At 37.3% G+C, this 13,493-nt stretch overlaps 1 pseudogene across 1 annotated transcript; it reads right to left on the bottom strand.

Annotated features, from left to right (window-relative positions):
• Positions 1-3,340: 3,340 nt before the first annotated feature.
• On the bottom strand, positions 3,341-9,320 carry LOC147479212 (ESCRT-related protein CHMP1B pseudogene; annotated as a pseudogene). The gene is made up of 2 exons (XR_015204236.1): positions 9,181-9,320; positions 3,341-4,498 (listed from the first exon to the last, which is right to left on the bottom strand). The product of XR_015204236.1 is annotated as an ESCRT-related protein CHMP1B pseudogene (transcript).
• Positions 9,321-13,493: the final 4,173 nt, after the last annotated feature.

Raw genomic sequence — 13,493 nt, 5'->3', positions numbered from 1 at the left:
TAAATGAAAGATATATGGTGCAAAATATGAAAAGAATTATCAAAAAGAAATTATTTCCAGTAGATATAGGTAGTTAGGACGACCAGTTATGGGATCCTTAGGCTGTCCCTCAGGCAAAAGAAGACAATTCTGGAAGTATAGTTTAAATGCATTGGGGTCGACACTGATGACTCAAAATCTAAGTTGCTACAGGTATTTATCATCATGTCAAAGGTGAAGAATTTTTTAAAGAAATAAGAGTCAAGATAGCAAGTCGAGGTGTGATTATCAAGGAACATGGTTAAATCTATGGTATCAATATCGGATATCTCGGCCGATTAATCGCATATCGCTTGTAAACTGATTAGTTTTTACCGATTTTTTAATTTTTTCTCACCGAACCAATTTAATCACCGAATTGACCGATTTTTTGCCAGAAAAAAAATTATTGAAAATATCAGTTCCCCATCCAAAAAAATACGTAAAATTAACGAATTGGATTCTTAAACCGTATTAATAATAATAGAACCCAATCAATACACAAAACTAAAACGAAAGTTAAATATACAAATTGTATTATCTCTCTAATAAATATTATCGTTTCTCAATCCTCTTATTCTTTTAAATATTTAAAGTAATTTTTGTGTTTGAGATATTTGTAGTCCTCCAAAATTGAACTAGTTAGATGTGAATATGAGAATTTAATATTTTTTGTTGTATCTCGGATCACCGTTTATAAATATTTGGTATGATTATATTATTATATATTTTGAAAACGTCAAATATATACATCCGATTAAATCATCGATTAACCGATTAATCGCATATTGCTCTTCAACCGGCCACCGATTAGTTTTGAAAATCGATTTTAACTGCTTAGGACTAAACACGATTTGAAACACGAGTTGGGGGCCAAGAAGAATCCCAGTTTAGAGAGATTGAAGAATTCATTGTTGGGGTATGCATTTGTAGGAAAAGTAATGTGAGAGACATTGAGTTCAAGGCGACCGGATTCAGTGAATCCAAAAACATCAATATAGACGAGGGATGAAGGTTTAACTGCAGGTCTAATGTTAGTGTATCGGATATCAGCAAAACAAGTAGGAGTAGTAGTGATGGAGAAGAATAATGAGATTATTATTATTAGGATACTCATCCTCGTCATCATTTCATATTCCAACATTTTCAATAGTTTATCCAAGTAGAAAAATGAGCAAGGAAGATCGAAGAGTTGTATTTGGTTCGACTACAGGTAGAGCGTAGAGATTGCATTTGTTATATATATATGCAAGTCGTAAGGAGTCAAGACTTTTTCTGTTTAGCCTGTTTGGTGCGGACGACAATTTGCTTCTTTTGTCGTGTTAAACTTTTATTATTTAAAAGGTTATTTCCGATTTATGATTGTGGGGGCTTTGGCGATGTGGAGTCTGCCCGTGACTCAATGTTGTGCCCAACATAAATACAGACCCCAAATTGAACTGAAGTCTGCCAACACAAAATATTGGGTCTGTCAAAAGCTAAATAGGCCCTAAAATAACTAAAGAAGAAATTGTTGACCAATGACCCTAAAATAACAATGATAATATATGGCACGAGACACCGTTGTTCAGACTTCAAAAACATGGATATGCACATATCGTATTAGGTACTGCAAGCCTGCAGTCATCCTGAATGGCAATAGCACTATAGTTCCAGCCTTGACGACCCGTAGGTGTCCATGGTCTTTTATTTTAGTTTTACTTCAGTTTATCTTCTTATTTTTTAAATACACTTTAGTTTACGTATTTTTAATTAAGGGCCATATACCATGAAAGTATATATCTTGTTTAACTGTTGCGTCCGCCAATTTCATCTACATTTAATTCAGTGCCAGCAATGGCTATCAGATACTAGATTGATCTTCTAAATAAACATGTGACATGTGAGTGCTGAACTCTTATCCTTCTGTATGTACTAAATTGACTAGGCTATAGACACTGGTGAACATTTCACTCCACCACCACATGTGAAAACGCATGCCAAAGTCGTCGAAGAAGAGATAAATTTTAAATTTTCTCTAAGAACATATTAGGAGCAAAAGATTCTTCGAAGAACCTTGTCACAAAGACGTAGCCATCTGCACAGACAGCTAAGTATGGGTAATTACTCTCGACTCCTAAGTCCTAACCACTCGGGAGCAAAATTTCCCCTAAAGCTCATTCTTTTCCTATGCCTTTGTTTGCAAAGATTTGGAAGAGTAAGTTCGAGAATGTTGAATACAGTGAAACTTATAAGTGGGAGCCAAGGAGAAAGAAACAAGTCCAACCAAACAGAGCCATCAAAGAGTATTTTCAGTGCAGTAATATACATATTCACTTTTGTCTTTTTACTGTTTCAAGTTATCACGTCCAACCAAGCAGTAAAGTATACTAAATAATATGAATTTTTTGGTTCAGTTGTAGGGATAGAATCATTTCTTATTATCATAAGATAACGTTTATACGACCATAAGAAGATGTTTATATGACCATCATAAAGATACACTTAGAAACCAGAACATCAAAATTTAACCAGAGCACATAACTAATTGTGATTGGCTAGGGAGTCCAACAGTTGAAGAGAACAAGGTTTATGTAAAATCTTGTGGGAAACATATTGAAATTGTAATGCTAAACCTACAGGGTACCTAAGTACGCTATACTTGTGACTTTTTTTTTTTTTTTTCGATATTACATATACTTGTGACTCAGAACATTACTGTATGCATCACAAAGATACAGTTTATGATATCTAATCTATGAAACTCAGATATCTTATCTAAAGAAGAGTACTTGTAATTTATGGAACATTGTGGAAAGGTATCCTTATTTACAACGAACCAAGGAGGAGTTTGTTTACTGCAAATTTTAATACTATTCTTCACGCCCTGATCATGTTCTTCAGCTCAATCATCAGGGTCTTGTCATTCCGATATATAACCCCAAGTGGTGTAATCGCATAGCACAGCTGATAATTACGGTACTGTTTAACATATAACTAACCACAACGCTAACATATAAGCACTAAGCTGAATACTAGACCAACATTGGATATCAGGTACTAGCTAGATTGATTTTCTAAAAGAACATGTGAATGCAAAACTCTTACCCTATCGTCTGTGCTTCGTATAAAGCAAAATTTAACAGAGTATAAACATCAGGAATGAAGAGGCTCCGATGTGGTAATGTCATGGTTTGTATCATACTCCAAGTCATGGCATCGGCCACGGAGGCTCCAAATGCAACCAGAACTCACAAGTACACCAGCGACCTCAAGAATTATATCATGCACAACATTACTCGAGCACTTACCAACACAACAAAAAAAGAGCAAGTTCACATAGTTGTACAAATCAATCAAGTTTCCACTATATACTCCAAACAACACATTAGATATCATAACAGTCATCCCACGTAGATAGCAACACATTAAGTTTAAGATAGTAGCAAAACAAACTCCTTTGTTCACAAACAGAAACCTAAAACCAAATGGAGCAATGGAAATCTAAATAATACATAAACACTAACATTATAAACCCTTACCCTCTGGCATTAAGCTCAGCCAATCGCCTCGAAAGATCATCTTCATCAACCTTCTCATTACTCTTAGACGCCACCATAATAGCATGACCAGCTTGAGGAAGCCCAACAGAAACTTCCAACCCATAATCATATGCCACCTGTTGCATCAAACTATTAACATCCCCTTCTGGAGTACTCAACGAAGTACTCCCCGCCATCGAACTCTCCATAAACTCAGCTTGTACTTCCATATTAACAAACTGCTTCTCAAACTGGTCCATAGTCTCCGACATCTTCTGAAAATTACCAGTAGTAAGTGAAGATTCCAACGAGTTCACAATTGACCCCATGGATTTGGATATAGTATTCATCTGTTTGTTGCGTTTGCGGATTGAGTTTTCGGCGTAGATTCTTGCTCCGTCCATGTTCCCTTTTTCTATGGCTTTTTTGACTTTGAGTTTTTCGGACTTTTTTCTTCTTAAAAGCATTTTGGGATTGGCGTAGGAGTGATTTTGATGTCAATTTTAGTTCCATTATTTGGTTCATCAACTTCTCTGTGTTTGCCATGCCTTCAAAATCATTGGTTGATTCAAGAAATGGTTGTTTTTACTAAGTAATGCTTCCCAACCTGCATTCCCAGGGTTCCCTTCAGATGAGCAATCGGATATCTGAAATGGATGATTTGATGAAGTAGGGATGCGATGCATGCATCATTTCCTGAAGGAATTTGGAGGTAGATGTTATGCTTACTGCTTAGTAATAACATTGGCATGCATGTCTACCATATTTCCATTGGCAGTACGACAAAGTGAAAAGTAGTGTAAACTGTAAATATGAAGCAAAACACTATGAAAAAGAGTAACACCTTTGAATATCACCAATCTTCATGAAGAAAAACTAAGAAAAATGCAGATCAGGTTGGGCAAGGGCTGCACTTTGGTACGTGACAAGGTTTCAGATAAACAACTTCGGACAAAAACCTGCACAGAAGTTACAATCAGTTAGCTACCTGTCATCAACACTGATAGGTAATTTTTGCTTCAAAATTACCACAATGTGATAATCAATAAACACATGATGACATGACGAATCGTGTTCATATGGACTGTAACTTCAGTGTCTGGTTATGTACATATTTTCAGGTAAGTTTTTATTTCACTGCATTTTGAAATGTGGATGTCGATGGATGAATGTATCTCTACAAACAATGAAGACTGCAAACAAATGGATTTAGAGTGCCGGCAGGACTCTAAATGCCTGGTGGGCAGGCAGGACTCCATGGTGACTAGGACCACTCGAAGGGCTGTGAACACCACGTCAGCAAAAAAAATGGATTTAAAGTGCGGATAAAAACAGTAATGACTGAAAACAATGCCGGAGTTATAGTTAGTATTTAGTACTACTAACTGATTACATAGTAATTGTAAGTACATATATTTATCAATTATCAAGCACCAATCACAGGAAGACACGTGGAATATAAGCCAGCAGCACATCAGGTCAAGTCGTCAACACAAGTATAAGAATACTCATGGAAGATATCTCACCCAGACCAACCGGGCTACAATCCAGAAGACATCTCGCTCAGACCAACCGGGCTACAATCCAGGTACTACACTCTATAGCTGATTACTCATGGCACAGCAGCTAGGGACCCCATGCAACAAACCATCATTTACATAGTGTCTTACATAACTTCAATTAATGGTTTACCTTATAGATGCACATATATAGTGTCTTACAAATAAGCTCGCGAGTATTTTGAGTGCACTTATGCTTCTTGCTTGTCAAGATTCTTTAGTTCACTTCTAAAGAAAAATAGTCATACTTCATCAGTTGGGCTCCACTGCTAGCTTTTCAACTTTCACATATGAATATTGTCTGATTATTTATTTCCAACTAATTATCTAAAAAGAACAAAGATTATTTCCACCTCTGAGTTTTATACGTTAAGTTAGCAAAACAAAGTTTTCACTACATAAAAAAGGCTTCCAAATGGTTTTATACTTTGGCGAATTATCTGATATGACTATAGGGCAAATCCGTGAGATGGATGGAAATATCAACATGCTCATATAGAGAATCAGTGAAACGTAAATATAATGTGTGGTGTAAAGAGAAAGAGTAAAAACACAACCAATATGAGAACCTATGTAACATCGGCACACAAACACGAAGTACATCACCCCGTACATGTGGCGGAGTAGAACTAAGGAGCATTCAAACAAAAACAGGGGAGAGCAAAACCATGGGACTAAAGGATCATATCACACGTATTCCTCCTCAGATATAGATTAAAATTGCAAAAAGAAAAAGAAAAAGAAAAAAAATGTAAAATCTAAGTCAAGTAGCCATTTATGTGAAGAAACAATATGAAACTATCAGTATTAACCAACAAAAAAGATAAAACATATACGAATGTGGTTAAAATTAACTGTTATTGTTAGAACATGCATACTCCCAGGATTGATTCCTAACATATAAGTAACTTTGGTGACAAAACTAACAATAAAGTTAAGAGAACATTATGCGGTTAATGAAAGTTTAGAATGAGATAAGTAACTTACCCTAATCATTGGTTTTGATGGTTTCAGAATTCAACACGATTCTCGACTCGAATGTGGGGAATCCGGTTCCAGTCCTCGCATCTTCTATGTAGCTCTGGATGACATTTGATGACGCGAAGCGAAGTTAGTGCTGGAAGCTCTAGCAGCCACTCTGGTAACTTTCTCAAATTCTTGCAACTCATAATTTCAAGAGTTTGAAGCCTACGGGCATGCTGTATTTCCTCCGGTAAAGACGTCAACTGAGGCAACCAACCCAACAGTAAATCTTCAAGGGAAATGAGGTGCTGAAAATCAACCGACATGACTTCCAATTCTGGACAATTTAAAATTTCCAACTTCTGGAGGGCTGTTAGATGTTGCAGCGATGATTCAGATAGAGATTTTAGACTCCGGCAATCATAAGCCCTCAATTCCTTGAGAGAAGTCAGGTTTCGTAAGCCCTCCGTCAGAGATTCCAAACCTCCACAACTATAAATAAGCAATTCTGTAACTGTCGAAAGGTTTTCAAGTTCCGTAGGAAGCCTTTTCAGTTTGTCGCAATCGTAGATCTCCAATTGTTGCAGACGCGTAAGGTTTCGTAGAGGTGCTTCTGGAAGAGTTTCCACTTCATCAAATCCAGTAATCCGAAGGTAAAAAAGATTGTGTAGATTTTCCACCGACTCGAGCGAAGGATCGTTGCCTTTCCCCACAGATAATCTTGTAATAGAAGACGGCAGTGGCGTGGGTAATTTCAATTTGGGGCAATTATAAAGAGCCAAACTTTGGAGGCAAGAAGGGAGTAGCAGACATTCTGAAGACCATCCTTCCACGTTAGGCATGTTATAAAGTCCGAGAAAAGTCAGTTTTGGGAGTGCGGTAGAAGACCCTACCCAACCAGGCAACATCGCACCTGGGTAGCCTTTAATAAACAACACTTTGATGTTCAGGTGAGGCTGGAGTGCTTCTAGTACCTCTTTGCTGTTGTTGCATTCAATTCCAAAGTGAGACCCACCAACCAGCCACCGTAGGCATAGATATAAAAGGTTCTCCTTACTCCTTAAGCTGGCTTTGTAAGCATCCCTTGGATCAAGCACATTCTGAATCCCATTTATGGTTAATTCTCCTTCAAGATGGTCTAGCTTTTCCAACTCCTGGATACCAGCAGAGTCACTAAGTTGACTTACCACAAACGTACTTAACTGCTTGAGGCAAGTCAATTCACCGATTCCCAATGGCATGTGAGTCAACATTGGATCCTCCATGTTAATGTTAATGTAATTGTCACTGCGAATCGCTAGTTTTCTGAGCTTCCTCATTTTGCTCAAGTTCTTTGGCAACATTTTAAGATTGCGACATTTCTCTAGGTTAAGGGTCTGTAAATTTGTTAGGCAACAAATAGATTCAGGTAAAACCCTGATTCCAACTTGATAAAGATCAAGGCACCTCAACTGCTTCAAGTTTCCGATTGATGGTGGTAAAGTGGTTAATTTTAAGTTGTGGCTTAGCACTAGTATCTGCAAGTTTCTTAGGTTACAGACGGATTTGGGTAATGATGCAATGTTCATGTTACTGAGGTTGAGATACCTCAAGTGTGTTAAACGACCGAAAATAGGTGGTAGACTACTGAAGGTCCATAAATTGCTGAGATCTAGCACTCTTAAGTACTCAAGTTGTGAAAGCCTTGATACAAAGAGCTCTAAAAGGGAACTGGTTGCACAGTGCTGGAAAAGGATTGTGCGGCAGAATGATTGGGATTTAAAAATTGTGTTCAGAGTTGCTTGCGATGGTGCCGAATCATATGTCACCGATACATGTCTTGCCTTCTGAGGGACATCTCTTATCTCACCAATTTTCACAGACAAACAATCATTGGCCATAACTGAGCATGCAAGATCATGCATGAGATCGTGCATCTTAAACGTAACTTTTTGTAGAGTTACATCTTCACACATATCTTGGAAGAAAGAGCACCTCAGTAACTCGTTAAAAACTTCACCACCGATGTCTTCCACCTCTATCCCTCCACTTGATTGGATAAAACCATTTGCCATCCATTGATGGATCAATTTTGCTTTCTCCATCGTATAATCTTTTGGATATATGGAGCAATAGGCAAAACACTGCCTCAAGATTGGAGGCAAATGGTTATAACTCAATCTCAACGCAGGTAAGATGGTATTCTCTCCACGTTCTTGAAGAGTCCAAAGTTCGCTGTCTCTTACACATCTCCAAAATTCATCATTTCTGGAGTGCAACAGGCTTCCTAGTGCTTTTACAGCCAGAGGTACGCCTCCACACTTGCTTATAATCTCCTCACCCATTTTTCTCAAGTTTGGAGTGATCTCATCGTTCTCCATACCGAACGCATATTGCTTGAATAGAAGCCAACAATCATGCTTTGGTAGAAAACTGAGCTCATGTGTTGGATTAATGATGCATGTGGTAGAGTCTACAGATGTTTGGAAACTTATAGATTCTACCACTGTCGGGAGACGAGTTGTTACAATGACTGAACTTCCTTTATCTCCACATGTGAGAAGATGAATTATTTTATTCCACTTCTCCCGATCATGGTCCCATACATCATCCAATACCAGCAAAAACTTATTGTTCTTTAATAATTTCCTGAGGTAGTCCTGCATAGGATCTAAGTCGGCAAGATAACATGCTTCTGGAGAGAGAGAATCTATCATCATTTTTGTAACTCTTTTGAGACTGAAATCATCAGAGACACAAATCCAAATTTTTTTGTGGAAATAACCATAAACCCACTCATCATTATAGATCAATTGAGCAAGGGTAGTCTTCCCTAAACCACCAATTCCAAGTATGGGACAGATGGAAAGACAATTCTGACTGCGCGCATTGTCTTGCAGTATCCTCACGATACTTTCTCGGTCCTCAAGTCTCCCATAAATTTGTGGCACAGTTAGAAAAGAGCTAGTCTCTCGGTCTTGAGCGGAATCTTCAACTCTAACTCCAGAACTCAAAAGAAAAATGTGTCTCTCAGCAGCAATTTCATCAAATATTTGTATAAGCTCTTTAATTCTTTTTCCCAGTTTGTGACGAAACACAAGTTGTTTGAAATGAAAACAAGTTGAGAGGGAGTTACTTACTTGGTTACCGCAACTCGGCTCCCCAACCTCTGACTCAATGCGTTGAAATTCTAATGCGCAATCATCCATAATGTCTTCGGCTTCATAAGCAGCATCCTTGAGCTTTCTTAGCCAACCTCTAATCGACTTGTCTTTGATCTGTTTCGTCTCGGCGTCGTCAAGAACAGATAGAACAGTGGCCAAAGTGCTGGATAGTTTCTCCAAGTCCTTCTTCACACCATATAGTGAACCAAACTCGGTGCTGATCAGACAAGTTAAATTGGAAAAAAGTAGTTCAACAATGGGAGAAACAAGTACATCGGCCATATCGTAGTGAAGGGGTGATGATAAATTTTTTGTTATAAGAATGAGAGAAAGATATCGCACAAACACTTGTATAAATAACTGGTTGGACACTTGCAGAAACAATGGAGAAAAAGTCTCAACAACTCTCAATGGATGAAGTTGGTGGTCAATGGAGACTTCTGAGTCTTTAACAGACCCACACGGCCACACCATTAAATTATTGGAGAAATTGCTTTTACAAAATTATGTCGGCTACTCGTTTTACATTTGAACAATTTTCTCTCTCAACAACTCTCAAGAATTTTCTCTCTCAACAACTCTCAAGGCTGTGAAGCAATCAAAGAATAACCGCGTCTTCCTTATTTGAAAATATATGACAGCTTGACGGATTTTAGTGGAAGAAAAATATTTTAAACCAAAGAATTGGTGGCATGCTAGACAGACTTTGGTCAATGGAACAGTTGACTTCTTCATCTACTAATTTACGCAGCAGCAGGCGCAAATTAGAAAATTTTCACTCTCAAAACACTCTTCCATCTCACACTTCGAAAAATAAAAATGTCAAACAGTGTTGTTGTTGACCAAGACCATATATTTAACGATCTAATTGCTCGTGTTTCTCCATCTTTCAGATTCGTCCCATGGAGGTCTCATTGTTCCTTTTGGGGTGTCGCCTTTTGCAACAATTTGTGGTTGATATATGTGTCAAAATTGAAACAATGAAAATGAGGTATTATCGGGATAATCAACAGCATATTAGAGCTGAACTGTACCAAGGCATTCAAGATGCATTAAATGCAGGGGAAACATCTTCAGTTGCATTATATTTGTCTTTCTATATTCATATTATTTACTAATTGACATTCTCTTTTTGAACTTTTTATCTTTTGAAAACTAAATTATTTACGCTTATGATAACTAGACAACATTGGTAGAAGGATCATACTTCCACCGTCTCATACGGGCAGCCCTCGAGATATGCATCACCGCTATCAAGATGCAATGGCGTTGGTTAGGAGGTATGGAAAACCAGATTTATTTATAACTGTCACATGCAACTCATCTTGGCATGCAATAACACGAGAATTAGACCTAGACCTACGTACACAAGATAGACCAGATGTGGCAACCAGAACATTCCATTCTATTTTAGGAGAACTAAAACATGATTTATTTAACAGACATATATTAGGTAGAGTGATTGCACAAGTTTATGTTATAGAATTTCAAAAAAGAGGCCTTCCACATGCTCATTTTCTCATTATCCTACATGAAGATGATAAAATAAATAATCCTGAAGATATAGATAAGATTGTTTCTGCTGAAATTCTAGATCCTGATACGGATTCTGATTTGTATGCTGCTGTTACAAAACATATGATGCATAATGCATGTGGAACTGTTAATAGGAATGCAGTTTGTATGAAAAATGGTAGATGTAAAAGCTCATTTCCTAAGTCATTTTCACACTCAACTTAACATGGTACTAATTCATATGCTACATATATGAGACATGATAATGGAAGACATATAAGTGTTGGAAAATACACCTTAGACAATCATAATGTTGTTCCATACAATCTTTATCTTCTCTTAAAATATAATTGCCATATCAATATGGAGATTTGTTCCAGCATAACTTCAGTAAAATATTTGTATAAATATGTTTATAAAGGACTTGATCGGATGTCGTTTGGAGTTAGTAGTAAATCATATGGTAGTGATGATGAGATAACACAATTTGTAAATGCAAGATGGATTTGCCCACCTGAAGCTTTTTGGCGATTATATAAGTTCCCTTTGAATGACATGTTTCCTTCTGTTATAGCCTTGCAAATACATCTACCTAATAGACAACAAGTTACTTACTATAGTGGTGAACTTATAGAGGATATATTAGATGATGAACACCGGCTGAAAACCATGCTCACAGAATTTTTCAAAACAAATCTTATTAATGAGGAAGCACGCCAGTATCTATACTTGGAGTTCCATAATACTATTATTGGGATTCAACTCGTAGGGAATGGTTCTGTAGAAGTCGCAATCGCAGAACGATCGGAAGAATTGCAACAGTTTCTCCCATGGAAGGAGAACGATATTACTTACGCCTGTTATTATTACATGTGAGAGGTCCTACTTCTTTTAACGATTTGCTAACAGTCAATGGTGAGCATGTAGGCACTTTTAAGGAATCAGCTAGAAAAAGGGGTTTACTTGAAGATGATGACAGCATCAAAAGTTGTTTAAGCAAGGCTGCAAGTACACATATGCCTCTTTCTTTAAGACGATTGTTTGCTACCATTTTAATTTATTGTCAGCCAAGTAGAGTAAGACAACTTTGGAATGAATTCTACCCATTTATGATCGAGGACTATGCTTCGACAAATGATAGAAATAGAAATACCCAGCTATTTATTAATCATCTTCTAAAGGAACTTGATGATATTTTAGCTGAGAAACAAAAGAAAATTATTGATTATGATTTACCCGAAATTATTGGGGGCATTGACGAGGATATTGATTTAACAAGGCTTATTGTTAAAGAGAGATCTTTGCAAATTCCAGAAGGGGACCTTATGGCGATTCAAAACTTAAATGTTGAACAAAAATAGGCTTTTGATGAAATACTTTCATTTGTTAAAGAAAAAAAAACAATGGTATTCCAATAAATATAGATTACCTTATTCGAGGTTTGCCATTCCAATAAATATAGATTACCTGTCGACGTGTAACATTGGTAAGCGATCTGCACTTGCCAAGCTTTTGTGTTGTGCAGATATACTTATATGGGATGAGGTAACACACTACTACAGAATGACACATATACCACGGTCAATAAAAACGTTTATACCACGATTCTTCCAAAAACCGTGGGAAATACTTATATACCACGGCGGAAATTTCTTTGGTCATTGGTTTACTAGTATATGCCACAGTTACATGAAAACCGTAGGATAAGTTGGGCCATATACCATGGTTAGTTTTTTTTTTCCAACATGAGAGTACTCCACATCCCCACTACCTTAAACATAAACAGTGGTATATAAATTTTCCACTTTCTACCGTGGTTTATGACTTTATGCCAAATAGTCAAATGCGAAAAAAAAAAATACACAAGATCTAAACTCATTCAAATTGGATTCCCGCTATTCTCTCGGTCTCTCCCCACAACTTATGCACAGTTCTACGACTCTTAGGATTCCCAAGCAGCGGTGAGAAAACCCACAAGTCACTACACCATAAAAGGTAAAGAATTGGATTTCTTCTCGACCTCAACTCAAGAATACAACAAAGAGAAACCCTTCCCTCTTAACTCCGCATGATGTTTTCTCCATGTTTCTTGATCTATTCGAATTCCACCTCATTTCGCGTTCATCTTCCCAAATTTGATGAAATTGAACTAAAGGAAGCAGTTTTTGTTCATCTCAATTTCTTCATCTCGACAAAGTTACCATCTTTCCGATTTTTTAAGGTACCCATACTACTACTTAATTTGAAGTTCAATTTTGTCTTTCGCTATTTTGGTTTTGTAATTCTTGAATTCGTTTTTCTAGGGTTTATAAATTTCTTGTTGATTGAGTTTTAAATTTTATTGTTTTACCAGCTATATCGGCCGTCATGGGGACTAAGAGATTACCGTATCTGGCGGTGGTCTTTGATCTTGTCCATCGGCGGCGTTTAGGGTACCGTGGCACATTGAAAGTATTTCTATCTTGCAATGGCTTTTCGGTGATGTTATTTAGTATAACCGCTCTTCTCGCTCGAACTCATTGGTATTTGAGTATGCAGGTGGCAAACTTCTTTTAGAGTTGAACCGGTTTTGCAACCGGTGGTTACCGCGGTGGTCTGCGCTACTCCGGTATACCGTAAGCTGCGTAAGATGTTGAAATCACGATGTGGGTATATTACGTTTAGTTGTCATTTTTTTGAATAGGAATTGATAGATTGCTAACTCGTTACGCAAAATTGATGTAGCCATGTATGCGCTATCAAGGCCGATCCCTTGTGCTACGAGGTATATAGCT

The sequence above is a fragment of the Coptis chinensis genome, chromosome 8 (assembly GCF_015680905.1).
Source record: "Coptis chinensis isolate HL-2020 chromosome 8, ASM1568090v1, whole genome shotgun sequence".
NCBI classification, from domain to species: Eukaryota; Viridiplantae; Streptophyta; class Magnoliopsida; order Ranunculales; family Ranunculaceae; genus Coptis; species Coptis chinensis.
Note: the sequence above shows the minus strand (reverse complement) of the source record. Positions and strands in the feature narration are given on the sequence as shown.